This window comes from Emys orbicularis, chromosome 2, assembly GCF_028017835.1.
Source record: "Emys orbicularis isolate rEmyOrb1 chromosome 2, rEmyOrb1.hap1, whole genome shotgun sequence".
NCBI classification, from domain to species: Eukaryota; Metazoa; Chordata; order Testudines; family Emydidae; genus Emys; species Emys orbicularis.
This window is the reverse complement of record NC_088684.1, coordinates 17064983-17082145: the sequence shown is the minus strand read 5'-3', so window position 1 is coordinate 17082145 and position 17163 is coordinate 17064983. Positions and strand designations below refer to the sequence as shown.

At 45.5% G+C, this 17163-nt stretch overlaps 1 protein-coding gene across 1 annotated transcript in view; it reads right to left on the bottom strand.

The window, feature by feature from the left end:
- KCNQ3 (potassium voltage-gated channel subfamily Q member 3) overlaps positions 1-17163 on the bottom strand; it is a 239112-nt gene that overhangs the window by 42642 nt on the left and 179307 nt on the right. The window lies entirely within an intron of this gene.

Genomic DNA, 17163 nt, shown 5'->3' with positions numbered 1-17163 from the left:
GGGGTCCTGGTACGGAAAAGTGGTTCACAGTATAGGAAAGGTGAAGATAGTCATTCTATCTCTGACCCATCAGACAAGAAGTTCTGTGGAAGGAGGAGAGCCTCTCATTGAGATGTTCCATTTGTGGGTATTACCTGTGTTCAGGTGTTACCACCATGATGGGCACTTTAGAAATGCATAGAATAATCATTACTAATAAAATGGCATTGTAGTAACAATAAAGCAAATCCACTTGGCATGTATTGAAAGCCAAGAAACATTAAGTTAACATTTCTGTGCAATTAACATTTTGGTACCAATAATACCATCTAGTGCTTTTTATCAGCAAATCTCAAAGCACTTTACAAAGGAGGTCAAAAGCCCATGAAGTTATTAATAATTCACAAACCCTTGTTTGCACTGAAAATTTTAGTGCCGTCCTTTTTTTGTAATGCAGATATAATGGGGTGTGTAACCCACACAGGCTTTGAAAGGATTGATATGGCCCTGAGAGGTCAATTATGCTAACTGGCTGAACCTGGAAGGTGGATGAGGCTTAATTAATGATGAAGCCCAGCTGCAGAAGAACTTGGGTGGTTAATATAAATAAACAGAGCAAGTAGAGAGCAGAAAGGGACTGGATCTTCACAGAAAGAAAGGTTGGGGAAGCATGGAACCTCCATTTCTATGCAGAGAAAATTCAGCTAGTTCAAAATTTTACATTCTTAGGACTTGTGTTTGATAAACTAATTTGGAAGGGTCATATAGTTAATATCCAGAATAAATGTAAAAAGAGGATGAATCTGCTTAAAAGTATTGCTGGGAACAAGAGATAAGAACTCACTGATGATGCTGAATAGGGCACTAATAAAACCAGTTACAGATTATGGTGGTCAAGCCTTTGAAATCTTCAGCTTTGAAATCAACAGTTAAAAAATTAGAGTTGATCCAAGCTCTGGTTAATCCCATGTAGTACAATATTACAGCACCATTGTGCTTGGAGCCGGGAGCTACCAGAGAAATGCCTATACATTTAAGGATGAAATTGTTAGATTTAATCTTTTGGGCTAAGGTTAATGGAAACAGTGAAGCTAAGAGTACTAAACAAATATATGAAGATGGTTGGGAAGTAAATAGACAAGATGTAACTGGAGGCCACGTACTCCCACATGCTAACCGGGTGAAAAGGTGGGAGGGAGTGGAAAGTGAGTGAAAAGGAAGGACTGGAAGAGATTGAAATCTTGCTCCCAAACTATACCTGGACAGTTGTCTCTCTAGTTGTGGATTTGGAATATTATGATAAGACAAAGGAAAAAGCAGAACCATCAGATATGACTGTGATGCTGGCAGACCAGGTGCCAGTTCATGCCAAAGTATTTAGGCCTCACTGAACACTTACAATCGCATAGCTGGAAACCAGTGTGGCTCACCTGTATGTTAGCATTATCAAAATAGATGTTAGAGTGATAACCATGTGTTTAGTGTTTAGCCTTTATGGAATGCTTGTAGGATGCTGCATGTATTAATCCTACTTATAATATTTGCATCCCATGTTCTAACGTAATGTTTAAATGTTTGCTCTGTAACCATAAAAATATTTAAGACTATAAATTCCCCACAGTCAGGGGAGAAGCATTACCAAGTGTGAAATATTAGTTTACCCCAAGAAGCGTTATTTCCTGCCCGCCAGGAAAGACTACTGAATCCAAATGGGCCATTGTGGAGCAGAGACTTTGTCGACTGCTCCCCCCACCCCCCACCCACGAATACATTACGTCCAGGAGCACTTGTCCCATCAGCTTGGACTCTAAAGAAAGGGGGGAACCTTTCTCTAGAGTCCCGAACCAGAAGAAATTGAGGCCTCTTTATGCTGTCTGACCTCTGAGGGGCAAAGATTCCTAGACATAAGCAAGAGATCCCCAAGCTGCTTAGCTTGAGTTAGCGCAAAGGACACAAAAGCTTGCTTATTATAGAAACTTCAGTTACCTTTTGAATTTAAGATTGTACCTCACTTGTGTGTATGCTTACCTGCTTAATCTTGTAAATAATTCTAATTTCTTATCTTAGTTAATAAATCGTTAGTTAATTACAGGATTGGCTACAGGTGTTGGCCTTGGTTTGAGATCTGAGCACAACTGACCTGGGGTAAGTGACTGGTCCTGTGGGGCTGGGAGCAATCTGACTATTATTGTGATTTTTTTGGTGTAAGTGACTATCTATCACATACTCCAGCTTGCCTGAGTGGCAAGATAGACTGGAATGCCCAAGGGGACCATCTGTGACTCCATGGTAAGACTGTTAGAGTGCTTTAGGAGTTCACACTTGTGATGGGGCTGGTGAAATCTAATTAAAAATTATAATTTATAATTATAATTTTATAATGAGTTTAGAAGCAGTTTGGAGTTTCTGCCCTGCTTTTTAACAGTCTGCCCCGAGGCTGGCACTCATGGTTGTGAACCACTCCAGACAGCATAACAATGATGGATACAATTTATGAGTTTATATATGGCAAATGGGATCAGCATTGTCCATTCTGTATTGACAGATCTAAAGATGACAACACCGGTAGTGTGGGAATGGTCTTTTGTATCCCTGAATTTGGAATTAAGAGATCTATGAAACTATCCAATTTGGTGGCCATTATGACGGACGAATACATGGGCACACTGCTGGCACTGACCTGGCTAAGGAATGTATGCCCAGCTACAACTGCTATCCTGTCTGACTCTTTGAGTATAACAGCAATCAGCAAGGGAACCTCGGAGAGCAGAAATGAGAACAAAATATTGTTCTTAACTATGAAGATCATGCAAAGAGACAAAAGGACAAATGTTCTATGAGATGTCGTAGACTTAAGGATAATGTTATACTTCCCAGTTATGACAGAAGAAGCACCATAACTATATTTAGAGTGCTAACAGGCCACTGTGGCCTAAATGGTAATTTGTATCTACTAAACGCACACAACGACGGGTTGTGTGAAACATGCAAAGTTAAAGAAACAGTTGACCATCTGCTGTGGCAATGCAGGAAGAATTATGCAAAAAGACAGATTCTCTTTATGAAGAACTGAGATGCCTCAAGGTGAAAGAATATAGTCTGAAAGGACTGGTGAGAGAACGGGGAAAGTGGGGTAGCATTAAAACAGCATTACTGTATATTTTAAAGGATGTAGGACAGGGTGAGAGGACATAAGCTTTTGATCATGTAAAAACTGTGGTAGGTGGCAGTCATAGCCTCACATGCTGAGGCTGCTGCGCCATAAAATGTCAGGAAAAGAAAAGAAGAAAGAAAGGGATTGTAGGGAGGAGAGGAAGGAACTCTGCAGTCCCTCTCTGTGACTAGAGAGGTTGTGGGGAGAAAACTCAGGGGGAGAGTAAGCCCTAGGATCCTACCGTGAGTAGAGGAGGCTGGCGGAGGGGAGGGGAGGCATGGAGCAGTCACTAGGATGGAGAAGGCTCCGGTGGTGTGCCCTGAAAGGGCAGGATATGGATTCCAGGGAGAGAGCCCTGGGAAGTGTTCAGTTAAGGAACAAAGCAGGGGAAACAGCAGCCGAGAGGGATGAAAAGTCAATCCTGAGAAGGTTGGAAATTGGTTTAAGTTGGTACTTTGAGATTCTACTGGGGGCTTCCAGGGGTGAACACTGTGAGACCTGGCATGAGACAAGGGGGAATTTAGAGGTTGTGGGGAGAAGGTCTAAGAAAATCTGGGTAGGAAGAGGTCGAGGGAGGCAAGAGCAAGGAATTTTGTGGCGCAGACCTTGGCTGCTGGCTATAGGGATCCTGGACTGGAACCTGGTGTATGGGAAAGGCCTGGGTTCCCCTACCAGCCAACAGAAGAAGTGGTGTGAAGCCCCCACCCAGAGATAAGGAGATAAGGACATTGGAAGCTCTGAGCCAAGGGAATGCAAGAACCATAGGGCCCAGAGTTCGTGCCAGAGACCTGATATAAGGACACTGGACTTTTATTTGTTGATGTCAGAAACCATGATGGGGATGGTCATCTCTTCTAGTAGGAGCTGTGGCAGCTGGGCCTACTGGCTGGTGCCAGGGGTCAGAGCCAGAATCGAGTCCAGGGTGGGGCTGGAGTGAGAGGAGGGCTGGAGCAGGACTAGGAACAGGGCTGGAGCGAGAGCAAGGCTTGGGGAGTCTGTTACCACTGTCAGGCAGGTGAGAGTGCCAAGCCCTAGAGCAGAGGTTCTCAACCTATTTATATCATTGTGGGCCGCATATGTGGCCCACAAAATGTTACCTGGGCCACAGGTTGAGAATCACGGGACCTCCCCACCTAACCTCCTCCACAAACCCCTATGCTCAACACCCTCTGCCCAGAGACCCCTCCACAGAATGGGGGCAGAGAGCTGGGTGTGGAGTGGGGGGCAGGGACCCTGACCCTGGACTCTGCTGTATGGGGATCCCTGATCCCTGCTGGCTGGCCGGACCCTGCTGAGGGGTACCGGGGGGAAGCCAGGACCGCAGGGACCCCGTACCACGCCGAGCTGGCCTGGGCGGCAGCCGGCTACCCAGACCCTGCCACTGATCCTGTGGCGTTTAGCACACAGCTGAGCTGGGTCACAGCTGTGTGCTAACTGGGCCACTTGCGGCCCACGGGTTGAGAATCGCTGCCCTGGAGTGACAGTGAGCAGACTGAGTTGCTATTCCTCCTGTGAGCTTATATACCTGCCCTGGAGTTACCAGACCAGTTCCTGGCTTGCACATTGGCTGGAGCCCAGCACAGGAGAGACTCATCACCGTATAGTTAGACTCTGTTACCCCAGAAGGGGTGGACCTAAATTGTGACATAATCAGAGGCCCATGCAGAGGTGGACCACCAAAGCAGCCATTGGCAGGAGTCGTGAGATGGGGGGAGAGCTGCTATGCCTGGCTACAAGGAGGCGCTCCAGTGGAGAGACTCCTTTCACAGAAAGAAGAAAATTAAGAGGCTAGAGGCACAAATAATACCAAAGTTCTGCTCCCTGATGCACATGGCTTACATTAGGCCTTGTCTATACTGCCCCGCAGTTTGGATTATCGGGGTGTAAATCACAATATGCACTAAGGGCAGGTCTTAACTACCCGCCGGATCGGCGGGTAGAGATCGATCTATTGGGGATCGATTTATCACATCTCGTCTAGACGCGGCTAAATTGATCCCCAAACGCGCTCCCCGTCGACTCTGGAACTCCAGCTCGCGAGAGGCAGAAACGGAGTTGATGGGGGAGCAGCAGTGGTTGACTCACCGCCATCCTCACGGCCAGGTAAGTCGACCTAAGATACGCCGTCTTCAGCTACGCTATTTGCGTAGCTGAAGTTGCATATCTTAGGTCGACCCCCCGCCCCCCAGTGTAGACCAGGACTCAAGTGTTGCGCTTTCACTTGTCTGTGAGGACACTATGGGTATGTATTAAAAGGTTCGTAATTCACATTAACGTAGTCCTCTTCAAACAGGACAATCTCTGTAGGGCTCCATTCAGAGACTTGGGGTCACATCCTCAGCTGACATCGATTGGTGTAATTCCAATGAAGTAAATTGGTGCAGCTTTATCGACACCTGCTGAGGATCTGGCGCTGGATCACCTCGCCTCTCATTTAAGTTACTAAGATAATTAAAGGTTTAATGATATATATCGAAAATATTCAAGGGAAGTTACTTTTGCAGAAAGTTTTTAATTAAGGGCCCAGCCCCGCAAGAGCACTGAAGTCAACAGAAGTGCCACAGAAAGGGAGGTTGCAGGGTTGGACCCCAGGTTCTCTTAATGTGCAGCTTAAAGATAAACTAAACTGCACAATGATATTTTTATTGCATTTCCTCTAAAAACCTCAAAATCCACTGAGTAGAGTGTGCTTTGTTTTACCCACTAGAGAGCGCCCAAGTTCTACAGTGAAGTGATACTGCTCTCTCCTGCAATTTCTCTCCATGAAATAAATTCATTACAAATGTTCAGATTATTAAATCCACCAGCAAAGCAGTTTAACAGAACTGAAAGCCTCCCACTCTCTTTTACAGGCCTATTTATTTTTAAAATGGGTGTGAGAGGTGCCGGTCTACTTAATAAATGGGATTGATGGGCAAAGCCCATCAAAGCAAGAAAAGCCCCACCCATGCAGGTGAGGGAGGAGCTACAGAACCCAGCAATCAACAAATCATGGGGGCATAAGGAATGAAAAAAAACAGGGATGGGGGTACATGTCACAGGGTCAAAATGAGGGATCTAGAGGGAGGACACCAGGCAGAGAACTCTGGATAATGCCTGCTGTCCTGAGACAGTCCAAGTTGTCAGTGGATGCTACTGAGAAGAGCTCTGCGCAGATGCATGAAAGGTGCCAGAGAACATCCTCACTGAGTTTCCTCCTGGACTGATGGATGGCCATCTTGGCTAGTGTCAGGAGGAGGCCGAAGGGGAGTTCTTGCGACTTGGTGACCCAACAGATGGAGTGTGCCTAGAGGAAAAGATGTGGGGAGCAATGCAGCCTAAACAGAAGATTGCAATCTGAAGTATTGCAGGTAGGGTCTCTCTGAAGAAGGGTCATGTGTCTGGGGCATTGATGAACCATGCCAACCACACACCGTGCTCACAGTTCCATGGAGGAGTTGCCGGCCAATGTCACCAGTGGGACATGGAACCAAGGTGGAGTAGGGGTGCCAACCTGACAGCCCAGGAAACAGAAGTTCACTCTAGCCAGCAGCCAGGGACAGCATAGGAAGTGACACTGCTATTCATGTGCCTCATTCATGTGCCCCCACAGGGACCTGAACAAAGCTCCCCCCCGCCATGTGATATAGGAGAGCTGCATTGATGCCCATATGATCCTTAGCCTTTCTTCTGAGAATGTCAACAAATATGCCAGTGAGGTGGAGGCATGAAATACGAACACCAGCTCATTAGATGTGTGTCACTGAACCGCTGTTATGTAATGACAATAGTTGGCTTTTATACAGAGCTCCTAGAAACATTAACTCATTAATCCATACCATGCCCTATTAGAGCAGGCTAGGAGCCATATCCCTCTGCAATGGAGAACTCAACCAAAAGGGTGAAGAGATTTGCTGAAAGCTACATCTGAAGACCCAGCTCTGCATTCATTCCTCCAGACCAGAGGTAGTCAATAGGTGGACCACAGGCCAAATCCGGACCATCAAACACTTTTGAACAGACCGCAAAATCTTTTTATTTACTTATTATTATCATCATTATTATTATTATTGCGGTGTGAAAAATATTTCTCTGGATTCCTTGACTATACCTTGACCAAGAAATTTGGACCTTGACAAAAAACAACTGACTACCCCGTTCCAGACCATGCTGCCCCACCCATTGGTTTTTGATTACTACTGAACCTAGAAGTGAAAGGCTCTGTTTCCTTACCAATCCTCTGGGCCATTCAGCAACAATAGGCTAACACACGTCTAGGCCTGGAAGAATCCAATTATTATTATTTTTAATTTTGATGGGAAAATAGATTTTTATTTTTATCTATTTTAATTTAAGTTTCTGCAGGGTGTCAGCATTTGGACGAACCCCCCCCCCCCTCCACGGGAGGACACCCCACTGCTGAATGGCTTCAGCTGGGGGCTTGTCCTCCTCCTTCTTGCAGTCTTGGCCGGGAGTCTTTGCTCTACCTTGCCAGGACTGCAGCCTTCCCACTGTACCTTGCACCTGCAGGGACTCTGTGTCAGTGGCCCCGCAGGGAGCCCTCTGTAGTCCCGCTGTTACAAGAGTGAGTGAGCAGGTCCTGGCAGGGCAGAGCAAAGACCCCCTGCACTCCCAGCTAGTCAGTGAGAGAGAGAGAGAGCAGGTCCACAACAGCGGGGCTGCAGAAGGCTCCCTGCCCTGCTGCGGGGCCACTGACACCTGAACCCTGCAGGTGTAAGTGCAGGGGCAGGTTGCACTCCTGCTGACTGTTATCGATTGGGTTTTGTTGTTGTTGATTTCAGCGTATCCATTGACATAGACCTTTTCTGACCTTTATAGATTAAAATTGAATCTTGCAAATCCTACGTCTAACACTGTGCTCTTTGTCCCCCTCTAGTGGCTAGATCACATATAGTGGTTTATAAGTTTACTACTGCCTCAAAGCTAATGCACCTGGTCAAGCAGTTAGCAGCTCGTGGTTTTAGATCCAGAGGACCCAAGCCAAGGCATCAGTGCACATACAATTAATGTAAAAAAAACCCTTGATTCTATATTCAAAGACCTTTTGGGGTTACACTACAGAGGAACAATTAATCAGATTAACACGTGTTTCTTTGGCATTAGCAAGGAAGTAGTCATGATTGTCATCGCCAGTGATATGCAGTGTTGTAGCCACATTGGCCACAGGATATTACAGAGACTGGGTGGGTGAGGTAATATCTTTTATTGGACCAACTTCTGTTGGTGAGAGACAAGCTTTCAAGCTCTTCAGAAAATCTCTGTGTAAGAGCTTGTCTCTCTCACCAGCAGAAGCTGGTCGTATGAAAGATATTACCTCACCCACCTTCTCTCTCTAATCACCAGTGCTAGTCTAGCCACTAGTTTTCTACAATGGCTAATCCAGCAAGTCATCTTGGAAGCTTGTGGTCTTTTGCCCTTAGATTCTGCGTTGCCAGGAGTTCTTTTTGTTCCCATTTTCCTGACCGGGGGGGGGGGGGTGTGGACTCTCTCCTTCTAGGGAGAGAGCAAGAATTTGTAGCATCATGAAGAAATCTGTACTTCAAAGCAGGGGCCATTTAAAGGCAATGTCATAAGAGCAGTTTTTGAAGGTTTCCTCTCTGTTCCCTTCACATACAAGCCAAGAGGCAGCACTTAGTAAGCAAGACCTCCTCCTCCTCCCTCTCCTTCAGACACATTCTTAAAAGCTCTTTGCTTCAGTGCCCAAAGCAACACCACTCACATCCCTAGAGAGTCTGACAAGCTGGCTCTAAATGTGCTGGATCAGCAGTATCAGGTTGCTCAAATACCAGCCTTCTGGAGTTTCAGCACTAGGCAACCTTTTCCTAAGAGCGGCCTAATTTGTTTGGCTCCCGGTGACGCAAGTTCGGAAAAGCTGCCATTTCTTATTCCAGTGTTTGCAGCCTTGAAAGAAAAAAGCAACCTGTGCAATAGCCCCCTTCTGTATCATGTCACTGGGACAAGCTTTAAAGATGCTCCTTAAGCCCCAGTGTGCATGGGTGACAAGGAGATGCCTAGGTGTCCTGCTTATCACATGGGTGATCAGGAGTGGGGCTATAAAAGCAAAGGTGAAGCTGCTATAATGCTAGTGACCTGGGGTTGGTTAATCTTCTCCCCCCACAGCTTGCTGACTGCTGGAATGGCTTCTGGTGGGTGTAACCATATGTCCTGAGTAGCTTTGCTCGTTTTCAAATGTTGTTTGTGTTAATAGAGCTGGCTCTGAGGAACGGGACTTGAACCAAACTGTCGTTTGGGGATTTATTTTTAGGGTGGCTGCCCCATTGGCTTACTGTCTCTCTGTTGGCTTGCAACTAAGCCATGTAAACAATGAGATGTGATGGGCTGCAGAGCCCAGAAAAGCAGATGCAAAGAAAGAGAGCGTGCATTCAGATATGGTACGCTGGGCAGGTCTACATTACTCTACAGCCTCGTCTGCGCTAGCACAAAGTCAGAAGGGGTTCAAAAAATATTTTAGGTCATCATGAAATTCACCAGTGGTGCCAAACTTGCTCTGTTGGAGGTTGAACCTGCGGCGTTTGGCTTGGGTTTTGATCAAACCATAAACCTGAGGAGTGGATTAGGTGGGTCAAGCTGAAACTTGGCCCAAACTCCTCCAAAACTTAGTCTGGTTCCCAATCTTCAACAAACCTTTGCAGTAGATTTAGACCAAGCTTGGGTGAATTAACCAAGCCTGAAACCAAAGCACGGATCATCCCTTCCCAAATTAAGAGCCACAGGACAGGAGATCTCCAACCATTGTGGCTGAAGGGAGAAAAGCCATGGGGCCCAGCTGCAAACCTGGTGAAATCCTTGGACTCCCTGGGAAACCAGGATCATTCACACAGGGGTTCTTTAATATCTTCCTGCTGATCCCTCCACAAACCCTTCCCATTCCCTCCCATGGTGGGGACTGTGAGGGATGGGAATGTATTCTCACATTCTAGTCAGCGTCTAAACAATCTGAAATCACAGAAGAGAGGACATTCTGGATGCTGTGCTCTGGTTGTTGCCTTTAGCTGCATGGTATGGCTGAGTCAGGCAGGTTGTTATCTTTCCTCTCTCTTTGAAATGATTTAACAGCAGAAGGGCTGAGGAGTGGGCCATATTGTGCTCCTAGGTTTGGTGGCTTTGAGCAGAGGGTTCAGCCTTCTCCACAGTACTATCTCCCTTCCCTGGATTCTGCAAAGACTCTTCTGCAGGGTCAAGGATCCGCAACTGGGGAGGGAGCAGGCCTGGGACTACACATGATCCTCTGCTTCATGGGGAATCCCTGAAAATGTAAATGCCGTATGAGGCCACATTAATATTTCTCTTGCTTTCCTCTCCCACCATGGGAGCTTCGAGGGGCTGCTACTGCAGAGGAAGCCCTGGCAATGCAACTAAGCTACACAAAGCCTCCAAATGCATCGCTTCGGATTTAAGTGGATCAGCTAGGATCTGCATGGTTGTGGGGGCGGAACAAAGAGCTTCTCTATGTTCTCCCCAGCCTGAGTTTTCCTGCATTAACTCTGTAGACATACCTGTCATTTTGCAACCTTGGCTGATGCATCGGGGATCTCTACAGCTAAAAGCATTAGTTGCTACAGCTTGACCAAAAGAACCACACCTCCCTAGCTGGGGATGTAACAGACTCCTCTTCTCTGTGGATAACATGCATCACCAGTGGCTCATAAGACAAAGTAAATCAGAACAGGACAAATAGCACAGGCTCCCTTTCCAAAACAACCTGCTTGTCTTGTAAAGAAAATAAAAAATCTTCACTCAAAAGTGATTAAAAAGACTCTCTTGTTCATCCATCCTCTTCACTGTACATTAATTCTCTCCAGCCAACATCAGTCCAGCAGCAGTGACCTGCTCACAAACACAGTGACACTGTAAGACAAACCTATGTCACTGCAGGAAAAAGTGATTTTTCTCACAATGCAGAACACACAACTGGTTTTTTTAGGTTTGCGGAGCCCTGACCTTGCTCATGGAGAAGGGGAGACACAGGAGATGATCTAACTCAGCTTCTATTCCTACTAGGCCGGCTTGGCCGAGGGTGCTGTTCTAGGAAGGGTACGCATGTGAGATACACAACCCAATGCAGATAAAAGATGAAACAATATGAACCTTCATTCAAAACTAAACTAGATTTCAAGGCAAATGTGAGCCGCAGGTGTCCTTTCCTGATCTCAGACCGTCAGTTCCATAGTACTGTATAGCTAAAAAGTGGAGAGCTACAGCTTTGCACTGTTAATAGGTTAGGAAACAAATTCACAAAACTCTTACCCCCCCGCCCACCCCAAACACACTCCACACGGGATAGCATCAGTTAAAGGCAGCACTCCTGAAGGCCAGGAGCAGAGATAATACCTCCCAAGGTGCTGTGGAGAGTATAAATATTAGCAGCTCTTGTTACAAAAGGACAACATGGCAAGGTTTTGCATGCACTCCTGGAGTGGTCTGACAATCACTTGTTGCTGGAGGTGACATCATAGCCCCCCACCCAGACATGGCCCCACTGGACCAGTAAACACTGCACCAGCACTAGTGGTGTTACTCAGGAAGCATCCTGTTTAGAAGAGCTGTGTCGGGAGGACCGGGTCACTGCACCCTCACCGCTTTCCCCAGCAGACACACTGAGTCCAGCTCAGGGACAGCTGAAGACCATCCTTTTGATGAGATGCAGATATGCTCCATCCTCACTGCCAGTCCACTGTCGCTTATGAATTAATGAGAGGGGCTGAGAGGGTAAATGAATCATCTCCTCCTTGAAGGCGAACCTCGGATAAGCAATTCAGAGGTCTTCATATCACGAGAACTCTGATTTATGCACCCAGTGGTATTGTACCTATGTAAATTTGACTTGACTTTAGTGTATTTCTTTCACTCTGCATTACCATAAGCAATTAATCAGCATTCAGAAAGTCAGGATGATCATCCATAAGCAAGCAATATTTTATTTGAAGTCTGAAGTTGAAGTCTTTGGAGGAGGTTATCAGCCTTCTCCAGAGCAGCCCGATTATTATTCCTGAAACGTTTCACCAGTATCTGCAACAATGTTGTTTGACATAATATACGATGACCCCATTTGCTCAACTGACACATTAATATCTCTGATTGTATTATCCCTGTTTAACTTGACTGTTTCAAATAAGGACAATTCTATCCAACTTCCAGGAGAAAACATAGCATGGTGGGTGGTGGTGGGGTGGGTTTAAAGCAAGATCTCCATTAAGGCAATTCCATCAGCTTAAACAGGACAAAATTTGGAATCTTTCAATGCATTTTTTTTAAATGAAAATGATTTCATAATTCTGCACCAAGACCCCAATCCAGCAAAGCACTTAAGTAGGTGCTTAATTTTAGCTGCATGAGTAGCTCAATCAAGATTAGTAGGACTATTCACATGCTTAAAGTTAAGTGCTTTGCTGAGGCCTATTACATGAATTTTAGAAAATAACATTGGAGAACTCCTCCCGGCACGAAGCCTTCTCGACCATCCTATCCATGTAGGGTTGGTCCCTACCCTACATTTTCTGGTTCTTTTTCAAAACCTTGTTTTAAACATCCCAAATGATGGGGCTTCCACCACATCCATTGGGAGACTCTTCCAGAGCTGAACAGATTTTACCATTAGATAGATTTCCGGAAGCATCTTTCAATGTCATCCTTTTACTCTTAGTGATATGCTGTTTTAACACTGCAATTAAATCCCCAACATTGATGCCCTTCCAGCACTTGCAGAGTATCATCGTACATCTCTGCATCCTCAGGCTGTTGTTGAGCCAAGCAATCATATTTGGTTCTTTTAAATCTTTCCTCATTAGCCAGTCTCCCCAGCCCTCTAATGATTTGTGTAGCTCTTTTCACAGTTCCCTGTGAGTTTGTTGACCTTCTTCTGGGACTAAGATGGCCAGAGTTAAAGGCACTACCCTGGGTGCATTCTCCTCAGTGATGTATGGAGAGGAGTTAGTATCTCCCTGCTTCATCACAGGATGTCTCTGTTATGAAGCCCAAAATTACACCGGCCATTTTTGCTGCCATATGGCATTGCAAGCCATATCTAATATGCCGGGCCAGCTCCAGGCACCAGCTTAACAAGCAGGTGCTTGGGGCGGCCAAGGGAGAGGGGCGGCACCTGCGGCAATTCGGGGGCGGCAGGTCCCTCACTCCCTCTAGGAGCGAAGGACCTGCAGCTGAACTGCTGCCGCCAATCACGGCTTTTTTTTTTTTTTTTGCTTGGGGCGGCAGAAATGCTGGAGACGGCCCTGCTAATATGCTGTCAACTACCATCCCAGTTCTTCATTCATTATTTTCCATGCATCCCTCTCCCATTGAATATCTGCTTATGTTCTTAAACAACCATCATGCATTTGGCAGAATTCTAGCTCTCACATGCACAGAACTGATTCACAGTTCCTAGAACAGAATGTGCAGGTGACACTCATTTTGTCAGGATTTAAGGGCATTTCAACTTCTGGCTTCGCCAGTCACTGTGGATTCTATTGTTAGCAACAAAGTAGTCACCTGGAAAACTCTGATTCCCTTCTTTACAAAAATAGCAACCGCTCTATTAGCTCATCTAGTCTATGATGCTTAAAGTACATTTTGTAGGTTTTGTCTAGTCTAATTTTATATATGCCAAGCAACAGGGTTTCCACTGTTTCCCATGGACTATGCTGCAGTCTAAAAACACTTTAGGATGTTTTTCCTGAGGTCTAGCCCAACTTTTACTTTCCCTGGATCTCATCCTATTACTTCAATCACACACCATTATCAAGCCTGATCAATCCCTCTTCCTCTTTGCACCTTTCAATAAGGTCCCCAATTTAACTGTTGTTCATCCATGCTATTCAGATGTTGGAAAGATTCTCCACTACTTTGCAGTTGGAGGTATTGGAGAGCAGTGGCGGCCAGGAGCCAGTTGCTGTTCCATGGTTATGGGTTTCTTGGCTCCAGTATAAGTTAGACTAAAAAGGGCATCCTCTAATTCAGGCCACTGGTAACGCTGAAGTAAGTTCCCTTACAACAGTGGAGGATTGAGAGAAATGGAGCTCAGCCCTGCCATGCCTCCCAGCCCTGCCCTCTCCTCCCTTTAGGCCGCAGGAAGAGCGTGGTTGGTGTAGGAGTGCAAAGTAGCCTTAGCAGATTGGAGAACTTGGCCCATTGTTTTTGTATAATAGGACACCATAAATACCTTCTAATTCCTGTTTAAGAGTTAATTTATAGGGCATGCAATTTTCCTCCCTCCTCATTCTGCTACATTAATTTCTCACGGGAACTGGTGGCACATTTAGCATAAGTCTGGGGAAAAAATGAGTAAATGTGCTATGGGGCATGATTCTCTCCTCTGAGAGAGGTAGACTAGATGATCCGATCGATCTGTTCAATCTTGAGAGTCTCTGATTCCTCATGAAAGGTGGGCTTGTGTTTTTATAACAATGTCTGTATGTTTGGATTTGTCATAGCACAGACACAGCTTAAAATGGTTCCTAATACTGGCTAATTATTTAAAATGCAGGCACAAATGACTCCAGAGTTGGTGCAAATGTGCGGTCACTCATTGTTACTTCTGGCCAAGTTTCCAGAGAGTTTCATTGTCTGTCTAAAAATCAGTTGTGGGTTAATTTGGTATTTGGTGGGTGAAAACCAGAGGCAGAAAACCCCCAATGACATGGAGTCTTGATCCAAAGACGTTTCGGTTCAAATTCTGTTTGAATTTGGGATGGAGGTTCTGATTGGGTGGGCCAGTCCACACAATCGGCTCTGCTTACACCACCTCTCTTCTTTACTATTTTTTGTTGAGGGTGTGGGAAGGCTAAGATGCCCCTGCCTCCACATGTTGGCTCCAACAGGAGCCAATCAGACCTGACTTTGCTCCTCCTCTGCTAAGAGCTGGACAAAGTTTCTTGGATGAATAGTTTATGTGACGAAAATACAGTTTTGGTGAACTTGAAACTATCTGTGAATTTGACACGAATAGTTTAAGCCTTTCATCAAATGGCTGGAGGAGAAGGGGGTGGGGCTGCTGACATGCCCTTCCCCCTCCCCAAATAACCTTTAGCCCAGTGGTTAGGGCACTTACTTGGGATGTGGAAGACCCAACTTCAAATCCCTGCTCTGGTACGGCTTCAAAACACTCAATTCACCAACAATTTGAGAAAATTCCACCAAACTTTACCTGAACCAACTTTTATTTTTTTATTTGTCAGGACTGCCAAATATTTACACTGACTGCAATGCGTTTTGGATCAGGCCATTAATGTCTTCACATTCAAGTTCTCAACTTGCTTCTTGATTCAACAAAAATTAGGCCAAACACACATGAGATACAGAGTCAGATTACCTGATATAGCACAGGGCTGATAATGTAACTATGAGTCAAATGCTTGACATAATCTCCTATTTTCAGGAGTGATGGATAAAAAGGGACATGAAAGTGAAAGCTTCCCACAGCATCCACATGGTAGTTTTCTGAACCTAACTTTTAATGCCACAGAAAAGGGTCATTTTATTACTCTGATTTAACAGGATACCGATGTGCACAGGGCTTGCCATCAGAATATTTGCCAACCCCAAACATTGAAAAATCATGAGCAAGGCCCCCAGATCATAGGTGCTGACCCTTGGTGATTAGCACCCACCAGCCACAGCTGTTCAGCAGCGCTGCCAAGGAGCTGTTTGGTGGTGCCCCTATCAGTTAATCGAGGGCACTGCCAAACAGCTGTTCGAGGACGCCGCCAAACAGCTGTTTAGCATCTCAGGGAGAGGCTTGGGGGAGGGTGGAGACCAGCGAGAGGCGGGTGGAGTGGGGGCAGGAACCGACAGAATGAGGGTGGAGCCTTGGGTGAGGAGGGCGGAGTGAGGGTGGGACCTTGGGGTGGAGCATCCCTGGGGAAAAGTAAAAGTTGGTGCCTATGCCTCAAATAATTATGAGACTATCTTAAAAAGCATGAGATCTTAAAAAAAAAAAAACCCCAAAACACAACACTGGGTGTTTTGGAGCTTTTTGTATTCCTGCTCTCTAGCTTTTCTCCACCACCATGAGAGGCTAGGAAATTGCTTCTATTTTTTTTAATAAAAACTGAAATCTTCACCTGGCTTCAGGAACTGGGACCTGAAGACAAACACCACACACTGTGGGACCCTTCATACAACAGTGCAAGCCGGCCACACTGAAAGTTTGGAAGTAATTTGTATTATCAGGGTAGTTATGGTAAAAAACAGGGTGAAGTTTACTACTTGCAAGGACAAAATGTTCAAGATGTTAATGGAGATCACCACACTTTAATTTGCTCGAGCTATTTCAGTCGCTGTGACATTTTAAAAATAAACACATTAACACTGAGCTTGCTTTTAAGATTATTAAGCACATCTTAAGGTCCCCACTTTAAGTGCAAGCTAAACAGCTGTAATGAGGAGCCGGATATCATTTATCTAACATCCAGTGATTCAACATGCCCCTAGTATGGAGCATGTAATTAAGTCCTGCCATACACCAGTATTTGAGTTAGAGGGCTGACTGAGAATATTTCACTCATTAGCTCTTGAGAGAACTTGTGTTCTCTCCTCACAGTTTGGAATGCTGTGCTCTCTCCTTGCATACTAAGTCCTTCTGAACCACCACATTTTGGCAATACATTCTGAATCCTCTCCCTCCTGGATGAAACAGCTCATGCTCTGCCTTACGGCATACTGTACCGGAGAAGAGGTGTGACCTTGCCACGCCAGGATTTCATCGCTAGAGATTGATAACGTAACGTTCAGCTCATGCACTCAACTGTTTCCTTCTACTTCACCCCAGGACTTGACTCCACTGCCTTCTCTCTCTTTTTAATACAATCTTCAAAGATTTAAAAATACCCTAGTGTTCCAAGACCTTGCAGGATGGTACTTAAAAAATCTACTTCTGAAACTACTTGCAGGAGGGTGTATACAAGTTTATTGTCTCAGCGCCTGAAACCTATTGCTTGGTCTTTCTGGCTCAGCTTTTATCAGTTCCAAACTTCAAAGAGCACACACCCAACTGTCCATTTCAAATCCAGCCA